This window comes from Moschus berezovskii, chromosome 2 (genome assembly GCF_049115385.1).
Source record: "Moschus berezovskii isolate FMDL1 chromosome 2, NW_MosBer_1.0, whole genome shotgun sequence".
Taxonomy (NCBI): domain Eukaryota; kingdom Metazoa; phylum Chordata; class Mammalia; order Artiodactyla; family Moschidae; genus Moschus; species Moschus berezovskii.
The window spans coordinates 20972526-20989742 of record NC_142461.1 but is presented as its reverse complement, the minus strand read 5'-3'; the positions used below and the strand labels follow the sequence as shown (position 1 = coordinate 20989742).

Below are 17217 nucleotides of genomic sequence, written 5' to 3'. Positions count from 1 at the left end.
ACAGATTCACTTTTCTGTACACCTGAAGCTAACTCAACATTGTAAATTAGCTACACTCCCCCCATCAAAAAAAGAAAAAGAAATGGGTCATTCACATGGTGATAAAGGGTCACTTCCTGGAGGACGTGTTAATAGGGAAGCAGGGAGACTTAGGAGTCATCACCTGATCCCAGCAATCAAATTTGGCAGCATTATTATGGGATGGCCTGATAGTGTGTGTCTCCTGATGCGATGCCATGTGAGGAACGCAGCATCGACTATGACATCAGTTCAGTTCAGTTCAGTTCAGTCGCTCAGTCGTGTCCGACTCTCCGCAACCCCATGAATCACAGCACGCCAGGCCTCCCTGTCCCTCACCAACTCCCGGAGTTCACGCAAACTCATGTCCACAGAGTCGGTGATGCCATCCAGCCATCTCATTCTCTGTTGTCCCATTCTCCTCCCGCCCCCAACCTTTCCCAGAATCAGAGTCTTTTCCAGTGAGTCAACTCGCCGCATGAGGTATTCTTACTAAAAGTGCTTCGTCTTCCAGAGTAAAGGTCCATATACAGGAAATACATGGAAGAGAGGAATAAGTTGAGACATCATACGAAACATAAGTTTTCTACAATTCAGTGAGACTGGTCTCCTGGGAAAAAATCAATGTCAGAAAAAAAGCAGGATGTGATTTTTATATTAAAAGGAAGTAACAAGCAAACATAACATGAGGACCTTGAAAAGCTGGTTCTTATAAAGAGACCTTTTTTGAGGAAACAGAAACTTTGTATTTGGACTATGTGTCAGATGTTATTTGGGAAGCAGACTAACTTTCTTTGAGGTGACAGTGGTATTATGGATAAGTAAAAGAAGGTCCCTTATTCTTGGGGAGATACCACTGAAGTATTGTATTTGGAAGCAAAGTAATATGTCTGCAACTTACTTTCCATTTTTAGCTGAAAACAGCTCTTTCCTCTCTCTCCTTTTGGTTCTCCCTCTCTCACTCACTCAAATAAAGATGAGAAACTGCAGACTTTACCCTGCAATATATCTCTTGAAAATCCAGAATGACAGTACTGACAGTTCTAATTAATTCTGCAATTAAGAAACCAATTTATGAAATTAATGTTTTCCAAACTTACTTGACCACAGAACTTCATTTTCAATGAATGGTTTTAAGAGTATATGGAATATTTCCAATGAAACTGATCTGAAGAGATCTCTTAAAGTGCGTATATGTACAGTAATGGGTGACAGCAAAGGAAATAACTTTGCAAATTGTTTATATTAATTTCAATTTTATTTCCCTTAAAATATTCATGTTTGTCTTACTAAGAGTGAGATGCCAAGGAGACATTTTTTAAAATGGCCTTTATTATTTTTTACCTTTATTTCCTATAGAAAAATATTTGGTTTATTTTATAACCGTTGACCATTGTGGTAGGTACCTTTGTTTTGAACCTTAATTTTTTCATTCATTATTATGTTGTAATCATCTTTTTGGGCTTCCCTGGTGGCTCAGAGGTTAACGCGTCCGCCTCCAATGCGGGATACCGGGGTTCGATCCCTGGGTCGGGAAGATCCCCTGGAGAAGGAAATGGTAACCCACTCCAGTATTCTTGTCTGGGGAATCCCATGGATGGAGAAGCCTGGTAGGCTGCAGTCCACAGGGTCGCAAAGAGTCGGACATGACTGAGCGACTGAACAGAACAGAACAGAACAGAATCATCTTTTCATGCCATTAAAAACTTTAAAACATACAGATCCTTCATATATTTTCTTAAACTTACACCTGTTTCTTTTTTTTTAAAAGAAGGGACATGTGCTCTCGGGGCTTCCCAGTGCCTGTGAATAGAGGAGACACAGGACAGATGGGGTTGATCCCTGGGTCAGGAGGATCCCCTGGAGAAGGGAATGCAACCCATTCCAGCGTTCTTGCCTGGAAAAGTCCATGGACAGAGTAGCCTATCGAGCCATAGTCCATGAGTTCGCAAAGAGCTGGACACTACTTAGTGACTGAACATGCAGGCACAGTGTGTTACTAATAATAGTATTTTTAATTCTGTATTTGTTGAGATCATTATATAATTTTTCTTCTTTAGTCTATTATTAATGACATAATAAATAATTTTGACTTTCAAACTCTGTCCCTGGAATTCTCCAGGCAAGAATACTGGAGTGGGTTGCCATTCCCTTCTCCAGGGGATCTTTCTGACCCAGGGATCAAACCTGGGTTTCCTGCATTGCAGGCAGATCCTATACTGTCTGAGCCACCAGGGAAGCCCCACTCTATTATTAATAACATACTAAATAATTTTGATTTTCAAACTTGAGGCAGATTTGCATTCCCAGGTTAAATCTCATGTGTTTGTGTTGTTTATAGTGCATCTTGGTGAAGTGCCATGTGTACCCAAAAAGACTGTGTGTTCTGCTCTAGTTGAGTGGGGTATTCTACAAATGTTAATTATATTAATTGAGTTGATAGTGTTGCCCAGGTCTTCTGATCCTTGCAGATTGTCTTTCTACTTGTTCTGTTGAACACTGTATTTTGAATTTTGTAGAACTGCTATAATATTCAATATGTCAAAAGCCTCTTGATGAAAGTGAAAGAGGAGAGTGAAAAGTTTGGCTTGAAGATCAACATTCAGAAAACGAAGATCATGGCATCTGGTTCCATCACTTCATGGGAAATAGATGGGGAAACAGTGGAAATAGTGTCAGACTTTATTTTTTTGGGCTCCAAAATCACTGCAGATGCTGGTTGCAGCCATGAAATTAAAAGACGCTTACTCCTTGGAAGGAAAGTTATGACCAACCTAGATAGCATATTAAAAAGCAGAGACATTACTTTGCCAACCAAGGTCCGTCTAGTCAAGGCTATGGTTTTTCCCGTGGTCATGTATGGATGTGAGAGTTGGACTGTGAAGAAAGCTGATCGCCGAAGAATTGATGCTTTTGAACTGTGGTGTTGGAGAAGACTCTTGAGATTCCCTTGGACTGCAAGGAGATCCAACCAGTCCATTCTAGAGGAGATCAATCCTGGGTGTTCATTGGAAGGACTGATGCTAAAGCTGAAACTCCAATACTTTGGCCACCTCATGCGACAAGTTGACTCACTGGAAAAGAGTCTGATGCTAGGAGGGATTAGGGGTGGGAGGAGATGGGGATGACAGAGAATGAGATGGCTGGATGGCATCACCGACTCGATGGACATGAGTTTGAGTGAACTCCGGGAGTTGATGATGGACAGGGAGGCCTGGCATGCTGTAATTCATGGGGTCACAAAGAGTCGGACATGACTGAGCGACTGAACTGAACTGAACTGAACTATAAGGTTACCCTCAGTGTACCAGTGGCTTTGAATTCCTCCACCGTTACCTTGTTTCTAGGGTGGGGGCCAATTTGCCTGAGTGTTTCTCAGTGTCTACTTGGACTTCAGTTTTAAGTCTTTGTGCTATAACTGGGTTAGATACTCCGTCCCCTCCCTTACCCCTCCTCCAGTGGGTGGCACACTGTTGTTAATCATTGTTGTTCAGTCACTCGGTCGTGTCCAACTCTTTGTGACCCCGTGTACTGCAGCACACCAGGCTTCCCAGTCCTCCACTATCTCCCGGAGCTTGCTCAAACCCATGTCCATCAAGTCGGTGATGCCATCCAACCGTCTCATCCTTGTCGCCCCCTTCTCCTCCTGCACTCAGTCTTTCCCAGCATCAGGGTCTTTTCCAATGAGTTGACTCTTCTCATCAGGTGGCCAAAGTATCGGAGCTTCAGCATCAGTCCTTAATTCGTTCCTGACTCAGGTATTGAACCCTGGTCTCTTGCATTGCAGGAGAATCCTTTACCGTATGAGCCACCAGGGAAGCCCCATTTACTCATTGCTCTCTGCTTTTTAGCCTGGCTGTGGGAGGCTGGTGCAGGGTGTACTCTGATTAAGCCTCAGTCCAAGATGTCACTCTGTCCCTTGGTTTGGAGGCATGGTGGTCTCAGTGTCCCTGACCCTCCCTCCAGTTTAGAGGGTTTTTGTTTTTTTTTTCTTCCTCTTCCCTTTTCGAAGTTGCAGAAGGCTCTCACTGTTTCCCTAAGGGAAACTTGGTTTTCGTCTTTCTTGCAGGCACTTAAGTCTTTTGTTCCTTAGGGACAGTAGGGAAGAAAGATCCAGGCAGTCTTTCCTGTGGTGGCTGCTGTTCTGTCCCTCAGGACTATCCCAGGAAGGACAGAGGACAAAGGACACATGCTCTGAACTCACCTGTGTCTTTATATGGACCACTGTAAGTCCTGAGAAGAGCCTGAAAGTGGGCGTGAATTCCTTTATATTGAAGCCCCCTATGTGTTCTGTGTTATGTATTCTAAGAATATAATCTTGCTAGCTGTCACTCTGCCTTAGCAATGTGTTAACAGTGTTGGCTGAATTCCTCTAAGTGTCCAGTAGACCCTGTCCTGGGTAAACAAGGGCTCCTATAACATCTTGTACTTCAGTCTAGCTGACTGCCCTACTGCTGTCCCTTTTTCATACGTTCAGGACAGAATATTTGCAAATTGTCCAGAATTTATGCTTAAAGATGACAGTGGTGCTTTTTCCAGTTTTCTGTATCCCCAGTGGAAACCAGAAGTGTTTCTGATTCTTCATTGGGGGTTTCAATTTATCATCTTAGTACATTTATTTATTAGCTTTAAAAAAAGAATAAGGAAAATCTTTCCCTCATGAAGAAGGTAGAATCTATAGGCTTGTTTTAAAAGGCAGGGTAGATGCTTAATTCTTTTTATTGGATTCCCAGTTTTCAGTGAAGAAGTTAGCATAGTGGTCACCAATAATACTGGGATTTGAAAGGGCCAGATAGTGGAAAATCACTTGGTAGGATGCCAGTCCAGCAAGAAACATCCAGCACCAAATTAATTTCAGACCTCTCTTCAGTTCAGTATACTGGAAGAGTAAATTAAATAATCAAGGTAGCAACTTTTTTAACCACAGAATTTGCTGTTGTCATATTTCTTAACAGTGTACCTGGCTATAATTACAAGTCCTAAAGCTCATGCCATGAATAATAATACCAAAGTAGCCTTTGTAGAAGAAATATCGAAATCTCTATTATTTCAAGAGGCTTTTGCACATTTACTACCATTAACAGAAATCTTGTCCTGTTCTGTTGGCAGTCTCAGCTTTTATAAACGAATCCAAGAGGCAGCTGATGCCACAATAATAGAGAAATTCTGGATGAGAGCCATCTCTTTCTTTGAGTCAAAAGGCAGATGCCAACTAGGAACATTAGCTCATTCCGTTTTCCTCCCCCCTCCCCCACATCCTTCCATGTATAATTTGTGCCTTTTCTTTTTTTTTAAATAGCCTGCCACCAAGTTCAGCTGGCGGCTGGGTACAAAGCTGTGTCCTTTTCAACTTCTGTCTGCCAGCCTGGCGCATGTGTACTGGTTAAAACTGGAAATCCTCATGACATGTGGAGCAACGTGTGTTGCTTTTCCTAGACTCCTCTGAAAGGCAAACGGCCACAGTCACACTCCGGCTCTCTTGTGAAAATCAAGCAGAGTTGTCACCCCCTCCCCAAACTGTACAGTTGGGGTTACTGGCTGGCCATATGTGGAGCTATGGTGGGATAAACTATAATACAAAGGTCTTGGCTTTAGATTGAAATGTGTTCCTGCTTTGTCTCTAAGTCTTCACATGTAAAATTAATCAGGGGCGCCATATTGGAAAAGAAATCTAGGTTCCAAATTAGTACGTAGGGCTTTTGTTGCTAAAAGATCACTTGACAGTATCTTTGAATCCTGTTTATAGGCATTTATATTCATAGGGACCAATTCAGGAATATTTTAAGTGAAAAAACAAAGAGAGAATTTAACTGAGTTGACTGTTTTGCCTTTTATTGAAGCTACACCAAAGTATATGCAAATGACATTTGTCTTGTTTATTATTGTATGGAAATTTTGAAAAAATGGAGTAAATAACATACATGTTTTTAATCTTTCTTCATATGGTACATCATACGGTACGAAGAGAAAAGGCTTGGAACCACTGTGGTCTGAGCGTCAGTCCTCAATGAACTAACTTGACTTGAGACGTATGTCACTGAACCTAATCAGACGTTTGCATTATTACCATTCTTTTTTTAATAATAAGAGAGTTGAAGTGGGTCCTCTTCAAAGTTTTCTTTCTTTTCCATTCTTCTGTGTTGATGGACTGAGTAGGGCAGGTGTAGCCAGAAAGAAATGGGGACATTGAGAGGTGTCAGGAATATTGGCACGTTTGTCATCTAGATCTCAGGGCTGACAGATAAAAGATCGTTTCTGTATTGGAAGATAAAGTCACACAACTGTCTAAGGCAGAGCTACATTGATATGTAAATACGTTTGATGGTGGTACCTTCTTTAGTCGCTTGATTATATGAGTCTTTCTTCACTGACCCAATGCAGGCATAATGCAGTTGGCGATTTTCAACGTATGCAAATGTTCACGGCTGGTCTCCTTGGCTTTGCAGGCGTGTTGGAGGCCAGGACAAAGATGCACAGCTCATTCTGTGTGACCACTTAACTTTTTTTTTAAGTAATTTGGTGTGTTTTCCCCTAGGAAAACTTCCTCTGTAATGAAAAAGTGCCATCTGCCAGATTTCCTAAAATCAATTTCATCGCAGAACGCTTCCTTTAGATTATTGGTTCTTACTCCCTACTCTTGACATTAGAGATATTCATTTCAGTGAGTAAAGTTTGATATTTGAGACTGTAGCTAGATATGAAATTGTGCGTGTAAAGAAATATAAATACATGCTTTTTCAAACCTGCGAACTAACATGTGAATATATCCCAGTCAGGAAGAGAAAGAATAAAATAAGTGGACCAAGGTTCTGTTTAGGTTGCTATTGGGAAGGAGCAGGCTTCTGTTGAGGTTTTATACTTAGAAAGATTAACTATATCTTGCTACTGCTAAGTCACTTCAGTCGTGTCCGACTCTGTGTGACCCCATAGACGGAAGCCCACCAGGCTCCCCTGTCCCTGGGATTCTCTAGGCAAGAACACTGGAGTGGGTTGCCATTTCCTTCTTCAACTATATCTTGGCCATTGCTAAAATAAAAAAATTTAAAATAATGATACATGGAATTGAAACACATTTGAGAAATTGACATTAATAGTTCTTTGTGAATTATTTTATAAATTTTCCTTTACCACCTACCCCCACAATCACCATTTATTTATAAGCGTTATTCAGATGCTGATGAGTAGATTTAACAATAAACAAAACTCTAATGGAGTAGGTCCACCCACCCACATCTTCCCCATCCTGTTTGAGGGGCTAGCAAGTCTTAGTGATTGCAGGAATGCTGCCTGGTGCATTTGTCACATTGCTCCGGATGACTGTTCATTCTGTTTCTTAGCAAATCCCTCTTTGAGTCCGTTGTCTGTGTGTGATAATGTTGAGGAATAACAGGGTACAGAAATGAGTAAGTCTTCTTCTTTGCTATCAAACCAAAAGTATTATTCTTTTTGCTGAATGATAGGAGATTTGAGTGACTTCACTTCAGCTACCCCAATATATTAGATTTAGGAAAGAGAGAAAGTAACTTTTGAAATGAGTTGGTCCCTTTACTTACCCATCTATGAAATTCTCTGATTCAGCAACTGTGATTCCTTAAGCTGTGTAAGAATTTTATAGAATATCAAATTTATTAATATGATGATTTGGATACTCAGGTTATCTATATAATTTTTTTCTTTTTTTAAATCTGTACAATCTTTAATACCAAAGTTATTGATGGGTATATTCAGTGTCTCATGAGATCAGACTTAACTGGAGAAAATTCTTTTAATATAGGCCTGTTTAAGAGACTCTTCATTCCTATTAAATGTTTAATTAGGAAGAGAGTTGTCAAATAGTGCTTTAAAATTATAGTAGATTCTGCATTCTTATTAGTAAAACAATTGGAGGTGTGAAAATTTTTCTAATTCTATGTATCTATACTAAAATAGGAAACAAAACAAATTCTCTTTTTTTTGGAGCTAAAGGCCTAGACTTTGTTTCATTGGCTCAGCAGTTGATATTTTAATGAATAAAATTAAATTTATTTTTTTAATTTGAGCCTTTCTTGTAACATATACCATATAATTTTAAGTACATAACTGCAGTCTTGGGGAGGGACCTCTTAAATCAATCCTTTGCTTAATTTACTAAAATTATTTTTAAAGTAGGTAATGGAGAATGATATAAGACCATACCATTTTCAAACACGAATGGCACGGAGAGTGACCTTAAAGGTCATCATTGTCTGACCCTTGATTTTACCCAATGAGGAAGCAGACTAGGAGAAGTCAAGAGACTTACATCCTATCACAGTGTGTATCTGTGTCTGTTAACTGTGAACAGTGGCCTGCCCTGGGGATGCTGGTGTGATGTAGGTCGGGTTCCCCAGGCATGAGGATCCTGGGAGTCAGGACCTTCCTGGAAGGTGCAAGATTTGAATCCACATTTCCTTGTGCTCCTATGAATCCAGGTGGGAGCAGAGCTGAACCTTAAATTAGCTTCCACATCCGTCTTCTGGACTGCCTGCAAATGGACTCCCAGCTTTCTCCCAAAGTCCTCCCTGAATTCCAGACGTCCCAGGGTGGGTGTTGCTGAGGACCTGAGATAGGTGGTGATGAGTACCTGAGCTCAGTTCAGTTATTATGGTCTTCTACAATTTGGACAAGTGTGTTGTCATGCTGGTTAGAAAAGATTATATTAACTGTGGAAAACACAAATCACCAAAAAGAAAAGAGAAAAAATAGTTCATAACTCCATCACCCACATTAAAACCACCCACATTGAATCCTTGCAGCTACCCATAAGGTAGGCATGCAGAAGAAACTGCTGAACATGTTTTGGTGATTTTTTTCTAGGTCCATGAGCATTAATGATTCTGTGCCAGGAAGGTTCACATCCCCACACAGAACCCTATGAAATAAGCATTTGTCTTGTAGTCATTGTTTTAGATTGGGAAACAGAGCACAGAGAAGTTAATTGGCAGGCCCGGGGTCACATGCTGAGTGGCAGAGAACAGATGAGAAGGCCAGATTCCTCTATTCCTCGCCGGAGCACTTTCTATGTTGTCCAACACAGCCTCTTCAGAAAAAGCAGTTGTGGGCTGCTGTGAATTTTCAGTCATGGAAGAGTCCAGCATGAATCGTCTCTAGCCCTCCACATAGTCAGTCCGCCTGACTGAGCTGGAGTTATGTTTGTGTTCTGGGAGGTGGATTGGCCATGGCAATCATCCTGACAAGAGAACACTGAAAACTCTATTAGGTAGGCATGGTCACGATAGAACAACCTCAGCTAAATTGAAAACAATAGTATCATTTATAGAATGACAGTGACATTTCTCTTACTGTTGTCCTCACATCATTGGCCAAGTTCTTTGGTTGATTTTTTTTTAAGCAAAAGAAATCCTGACATTTATTAAAAATTGTGAAATAAATAGTTTGTATAGGAGAAGAATGCCCTTCTTATGGCAAGAAACTTGCATCTTAGGTATCTTACAGAACACACACCGAAAAATATGCTTCCTACAGACAGTCATAAATAACCTTCTGGGCAGTCGTTTATTTCTACCAAAAATTATAGCATGTGAGTTTGAAAATATTGTTTTTACTGTGGACTCAATTAATGTCATTTGAATTGATATTTGTACTGCTTATTTAAATAGGACTCAATTTTTCTTCACTGGCTTTCTTTTTAGAAAACGATTCATAACAAAAAGGAACTAAGTGTGCCTTAAGACATCAGAATTTTACATTGAGCTGCTGCTGCTGCTAAGTCACTTCAGTCGTGTCCAACTCTGTGTGACCCCATAGACGGAAGCCCACCAGGCTCCCCCATCTCTGGGATTCTCCAGGCAAGAACACTGGAGTGGGTTGCCATTTCCTTCTCCAATGTGTGAAAGTGAAAAGTGAGAGTGAAGTCGCTCAGTCGTGTCTGCCCCTTAGCGACCCCACGGACTGCAGCCTACCACCTGCCAATGCAGGAGATAAAGGAGACATTAATTCGATCCCTAGGTTGGGAAGATCCCCTGGAGGAGGAAATGGCAGCCCACTCCAGTATTCTTGCCTGGAAAATCCCATGAACAGAGGAGCGTGGCAAGCTACAGTTCCATGGGATCACAAAGAGTCAGACAGGACTTAGCTACTGAGCACAAGACAAAAACAGCAACATTTTACACGTTCCTCTAGCTCCTTGCTGGGCTTCCCTGGTGGCTCAGGCGGTAAAGAATTCCCCTGCAATGCAGGAGACTTGGGTTTGATCCATTGGTTGGGAAGATTCACTGGAGGAGAGGGTATGGCAACCCACTCCAGTCTTCTTGCCTGGAGAATCCGCATGGACAGAGGAGCCTGGAGGGCTGCAGTCCATGGGGTCATAAAGAGTCAGACACAGCTGAGCGACTAAGCAGCAGCTAGCTCCTTGTTAATAGGAATCATTCATGTGAGAATTTGCTGTCTTTTACTCAGCCTCTTGAATCTCACTCAGAGTTGCACGTGTTCATCCATTTTGTTGTGTTGTTTTGCTAGTGAGAAAAATCAAGAGTCATATGTTGGTTTCCATTTATTACAGAATCACAAATAGCTTTCATAGTGGTCTAGTTTCATCACATGGCAGTTCTCCAAGGATTCAAAACTATTTATAATTCTGTTGTACTTTGTTATGGAGAGCCAGATGTGAGAGTCGTGCATAATATGTATTTATATATCTTCGTGAATCTCAGTTAGGGACCAGCCGTCTTCCTGTGTCACATCTGTGTTATTTAAATCTACTTTGGTTGTAACACAGGACCAAAATTGTGCAGCGTTATTAAGATTACTATAAATATTAAGTTGATTAAAATTACATTGTAATCATCTGCTTTAGAAAAATCGCAAATGGCCTAATCATGCCCCAAAAGGAAGTAGGTGAAATAAATCATGATCTAGAATAATACTCAGCCACTAAAAAGAGAAGCAGGTTCACAGTGAGTCAAATGAGCAGGATATAGCAGTACTCTTAGTAGAGACACATCTATTTTTGTAAGACTTAGTAAATGTACTATAAAAAAGATTGAAATAATATTTAGCAAAATGCCACTCATCCTATTTCTCGGGAATAAGATTACGGTGGCTTACTTTCTCGTTTTGACTTCATGCCATTCTCTCAGATGTCTGCAAAATCATGTAGAACTTTTATAAAAAAAATATGAAAATCTACACATTGCTAAAAATATGCAGTATTGGCCTTCCTCTTCTTTGATATTATCCACAGTCCCTCTCTGTTAAAGGCATCAGGTTGTTTTCTGTAGAGAAATGCAGAGAAAACTCCACCTCACACCTTCACCTCCAGCCTCTGCGGGATACTTACCCATGAGAGTGATGAGGGAGATGGTGCAGAGCTGCTATCCAAACTAGGATCTCTCTACATCCAGTCTCCACTTTTCCTTTTTGCTCATTTCCTTCTTTCCTTTCTTATCTATCCTTCAATCCTTCCAGGCTAAAAGTATCCACATACTCTGGACAGGAAGAACAGTGGCTTCAGTTACCAGTAGCTAGCTCTCCCTGGCTGCTTCAGTGATTTCTTTCTTTTTCTTTAATTAAATTTTTTTTTTTATTGAAGGATAATTGCTTTACAGAATTTTGCTGTTTTCTGTCAAACTTCAACATGGATCAGCCATAGGTATACATATATCCCCTCCCTTTTGAACCTCCCTCTCATTTCCCTCCCCATCCCACCCCTCTAGGTTGATACCGAGCCCCTGTTTGAGTTTCCTGAGCCATACAGCAAATTCCTGTTGGCTATGTATTTTACATATGGTAATGTTTCCCTGTTACTCTTTCCATACATCTCACCCTCTCCTTCCCTCTCCCCATGTCCATAAATCTATTCTCTATGTCTGTTTCTCTATCGTTGCCCTGTAAATTAAGGGATCCAGAACACACTGGATCCTGTCTCATTGAAGCATTGAGGAGCCACGGCACCAGGCGTTGCCATCTGACTTTACAGTTTACAAAAGTTAAAGCTGCACACATTTTACCAAGCACATTTTTTTTTCAGATCAGTTGTGCATCACCTCAGTGGAAGGTGTCTAGTGATTGGCACTCAGAAGTTTGGGTCGCCAAGAAAAGGGAGAGTCTAGCATGCTTTCTGTGGAAGAGAATTTTTGTGTCGCAAAATACACATTTTGTGTTTCTAGGAAACAGTGGGAGTTGACTCTCGGATCATAGTGTTCAGGATTCCCTTCAAATCCCTACAAAACAACCCAAAACCCAGTAGTTTGTAATTTTCAGCTCAGTGAGACTAAAAGGAGCTCGGGGTGATGCCGAAATAAAATGTAGCCTAGCCCACCGACATTAAGGGAGATAAAGTGTTTAATCAGTGTCTTCTAGAAAGAAGTGACATCTGTATGGAACACCTGCTGTCTTCATTATAACTTTAAATGAGCTGTGTCTCTGGGGGTTAGCAGGCCCTTCTTTTGGCACACTGTGCTGTGACAGAGATAAACTTTAAGCCCCAAGTAATTCACCATTGTGGGAATATGCTTTTTAGTGAGACATGTAGGGGTGAGGAGGAAAATGAGTCCCTGCCTTAGATCATTCAGGCCCAGCGAGGACCATTTTGAGCATAGCTTTGATACTGTGACACTTGTCAGGTTATGACAATGTTTTCTTACCCCCTCAGAAGCTCTAATTATTTGCTAATTATTATCATTTTAATGTTTTATGCATGAGTAAGGCATGAAGACTGTGTTTCTTCGTTTATGAGCATAGTTGTTTCCTGGAATTCTGGATTTCTTTCTTTTTTTAATTTTAATTTTAAACTTTGTATTGTGGTGTCACTGATTAGCAATGTTGTTATAGTTTCAGGTGAACAGTCAAGGGACTTAGCCATACATGCACATGGATCCATTCTTTTTCAAACTCCCCTCCCATCCAGGCTGGCACGTAACATTGAGCAGAGTTCCGTGTGTTATACAGTACGTCCTTATTGGTTATCCCTTCTAAATATAGCAGTGTGTACATGCCCATCCAAAACTCCCTAACTATCCCTCCCACTCTGGCAACGATAAATTCATTCTCTAAGTCAGTGAATCTCTTTCTGTTTTGTAAGTTTATTTGTAGCATTTCTTTTTAGATTCCGCATATAAGGAATGTCAGAAGATATTCCTCCTTCTCTGACTTAAACTTCAGTCAGTATGACAGTCTCAGTCCATCTGAGTTGCTGCAGATGGCATAATTTCACTGCACGCTTTGAGGAAGGGATCTGAGTAGTCACTGAGCAGTGCCTGTGTCGATGGCTTGTTTCTGTTACCCTTCTGCTCATCATTGCAGGAGCAGACGGTCCTGCATGCAAGGGACAAGGATGCATAGAAGGGAAAGAGCAGCAAGGAGTGCTTTCTCAGAGAGCCTTTCAAGCCAGTTACCATTTTGGCAGATTATGATCTAACCAAGAATTATTTCCATAAGCGGTAGCTGTGAAAAAAACCTTGTGGCCCCAGAAAATAATGTTTAACCAGCCATGTGGTTCATCTTATTAGCCTGAGGGGAAAATAACTCACCACCAAATTCTGCCATAGTGTAGACAGGATTGTTTGAAACCCAAATCAAAACATCTGCTGTTTTTCAACTGTACGAACCTAATTCTTTGTCCTCTGAAGCAGCAGCAGTGGTACAGCTGCTGTGCACTCTGTATCTCTCAGACCTTGACACCAGACAAGGGGGACGTCTTCAGAGTTAACGAGCTATTAGGACATTCTTTCCTGTCAATTAACTGGTAGAATAATGAGATCAAATGAGCACTGTCCTTAAAACACCCAGACTTGTATTTTCTAAGAAGAGTGTCTTTCTCTGCTGTTTTAGTTACATGAATAGACAGACAACTGTTTAACATGGAAATAAAAGCTGCACCTCCAGCAGGCAGAAGAGAGGTATACAGACAAGATCCTATTTACTCTAAACTCAGGATTCACAGATTTTCCTCTTGAGAGGATATAATGATACCATAACAACTGCTTTTACCTTGATTGTCCTGAAGACTGGCAGACAAATATTTAGGGGGTGAGCATGCTTTCTCATGTGAATACAGGTATCATGTCTAAAGTTTGAGGCAATCAAGGTATCGATCCTAAATTTGAATTAGTGGGCTCCAGACCATGGACCATCTAAGGAGTTTGATTTTCCCCTGAATGCCATGAGAAGTTAGGGAAGGGTGTGACCAAAGGAGAGAGGGGACCATGGGGAAAGACCCTGAGATGAGAGGATGGCCCATTGTAGGTACTGCAGTGGTTGTAGCAGCAGTAGAGTTTTCAGTGTGCGGGCCAGAGTGGCAAATGGGTGGGAATCAGGTTGTCAGAGACCCAGCATGCTGTGCTTAAGGGTTTCACACTTGACCTTGGAGACAGGGGAAACCGTTGAGACTCAAGTGCGGGGGTAACAATAAGATGACATCTGGATTTTAAGCTCACTTTGCTATGTGTGGGTTACAAGAGAGAGGTGGAATTTGAGTTCCAGCACACCAGGCACCATTATTTAGTGACATATGCATGCATATATATGTGTGTGTATGTGTATATATGTGAGTGTGTGTGTGCATGTGTGTTCACTCAATCCAACAACTGCAAATGAAGTGTTACTATGTACCCATTTCGGAGAAGAGGAGACTAAACTGAAGGGAGGCAAACTGAGGTCCCATAGCTAATAAGTCATAGAGCAGAGATTTGAGGCCAAGGAGTCTTGGTTCCAGAGTCTATTTACTTAATCATTACATTTGTTTTGCCTTTCATATTGTATTGGTAGGGTCATCGTTATATTTTACTTGATAATATAATTAATAGTATTCTGAATGCTACTGGCTTAATGAACTTTTTCTTGGTCTTCATACTCATTCTTATAGGAATGAAATTAAAAATTGTAATGAGCTAGAGTTTTCTGTAAAATATTCATCAAAAACTTTCAGGTTTCCCTGGTGGCTTAGTGGTAAAGAGTACACCTGCCAATGCAGGAGACACGGATTTGATCCATGATCTAGAAAGATCCCACATGCCACAGAGCACTAAGTTCGTGTGCTATTAACTACTGAACCTGTGCTCCAAAGGACAGGAACCAAAACTGCTGAGCCTCCATGCCACAACCTGCTGAAGCCTGTGTGCCCTAGAGCCCATGCTCTGCAATAAGAGAAACCACTGCAATGAAAAGCCTGCATGCTGCAGCTAGAGAAAAGCCTAAGCAGCAGTGAAGACCCAGCACAGCCAAAAATAAAAATAAATACAAATTTTAGAAAAATATTCATCAAAAAGTTTCAAAATAAGTTTTCAAAATAGAGGCTTTTTAATGTCTTCTTGGTCAATGTTAACCTTCCTATGGGAATTTCTACTACACATTTCATGGTTGAGTGTTTCCAGAACCTTCAGTGGAGACATGTGAAAGTGGAGGGGATATAAAATCCCCGGATGTTTTCCAGCCCACAGCTAACACTCAGCCAACTATAGACAGCATCTTCCACTTCAGTGGAAAGTTAGAAAATATGATATTAAATGGAGGAGAGTGGACTTTCATGAAAGGTATGGCTCACTGCCATCAAGGAGAATTAAATGTATTTGTGACCACACATGATTTCTGGAAAAAAAGAGAATCACCGTTGGAATCCAGCATGACTGTGGGTCCATCTAAGGCCTATAAAACAAGAAAGGTCAAGTGTACTGTTACTGAGTAACTCAAGATGATGTTTCAGAGATTTTGGTGGTTTTCATTCCTGGCTGCCGGTCAGAATCATCTGAGGAGCTTTTAAAAATTATCGGTGCCTGGACCCCCAAATAAACCAGAGTCCACAGCCAGTGGGGCAGGGGTGAGGGTACGTACATGGAGACAGCCATGTGGGCGTAGGCACTAGGATTGCGTTATGAGCATCCTGTGATTCTTGCAGGTCTTCACGTGGGGAGCTCCTTGAGGACAAAGAAGAGAGGTTTCCATTTACCTCTGTGTCACTCTTTGGCTGTAGAATAAGACAGAGGGTGCCTTTAAAAAAAATTGATTGAAAGTACAAATAGTACTATCCATTTAGTAGTTTCCTGGAATTCTAAATTCTATGTAATTTTTAGAATATATGGAAAACCCATATTGTGCCAGGTATGAGCAAGGTAGCCACCCCTCTTCCCCTAAAATGAAGATTAAAACCAAAGTCTCTGCCTGCAGGAAACTTAGTCAAGTGGACGAGAGAGAAGGTTAGAAGGAGGGAACTAAGAAGGAATCAACAGAAACAGCCGTTGTCTGGGTTAACCTGTTGTTAATCAAAGAGAAGGGTGACTGATGGCTGGGAATATTTAGGAATGGGATGGATTGATGGGAGGGAGAGAAGGAGAGAGAGTGGGTTGTGAATGGTTTCCTCTTAGGTTTCCATGACAAGAAAGGAAACCATTAAGACCAACTTACATCACATACTAATTCTTATTGGAAATCATGCAATTAAGAAACTGTAGAAGAGCATGTTTGTTTTTCATTTATTCTGTTTTTTAGGCTTGCCTTTATTGATGAGGAATGTTGACATAAACATAAAGCAGCACATTTTAATGATTATTGCCCGTAGTGTGTTTTCTTTTTTAATTATTTTGCCTTTTAACATGTTCCTTATTACAGAGGCATGAGATTCTTTTCCAGGCCTTTTAGTGATTAGGAAATTTGCAATTCACAAGAGCACCAATTAGAGACGATTATAACCTGACGGGCACAACTCTGCCATATGAGGAGAGCTCAGCTAACACTTTCAGAAACTGTGCAAAAAAAATGTTAGTCTAAGAACCCTGTGGCAGCAGTTTGGCCTTATAAGAATTCCACAGAGTTCTTGTTTGTAATAATATAGTTATTCCTTGGATTATAATAACTCTGCAAGAGCCTTAGCACTCACCACCTTGGTCCTAACCCCCTTGGCACAGTACACTCTAGAAAGAGAGGGTATTGGCTTGACCATCCCTGAGCTCGTCCTGGAGTCTGCAGCATCATACTCCCTTTTCAGAGCTGTTTTTTTTGTTTTTTTTTTTTACAGTTCATAACTTTTATAAATAAATTAAATGTACAGTGAATAAGTTCTCTGAAATATTTCAATATTTCTGCAGGTTTAGTAACATCGTAAAATACATTTCAACTAAAATTCACAAATCTAAAAACCTGTTAGGCACTTTTAGGCGTTTTAAGTTGGAAATGAAGGCCAATGTTACATCGTAATATGCCAATTACAAATAGTACTTCAAACAGCAA

General features: G+C 40.8%; 1 protein-coding gene across 4 annotated transcripts in view; it reads left to right on the top strand.

The window, feature by feature from the left end:
• RHBDD1 (rhomboid domain containing 1) overlaps positions 1–17217 on the top strand; it is a 152080-nt gene that overhangs the window by 92106 nt on the left and 42757 nt on the right. The gene's annotated exons all lie outside the window — the stretch shown is intronic.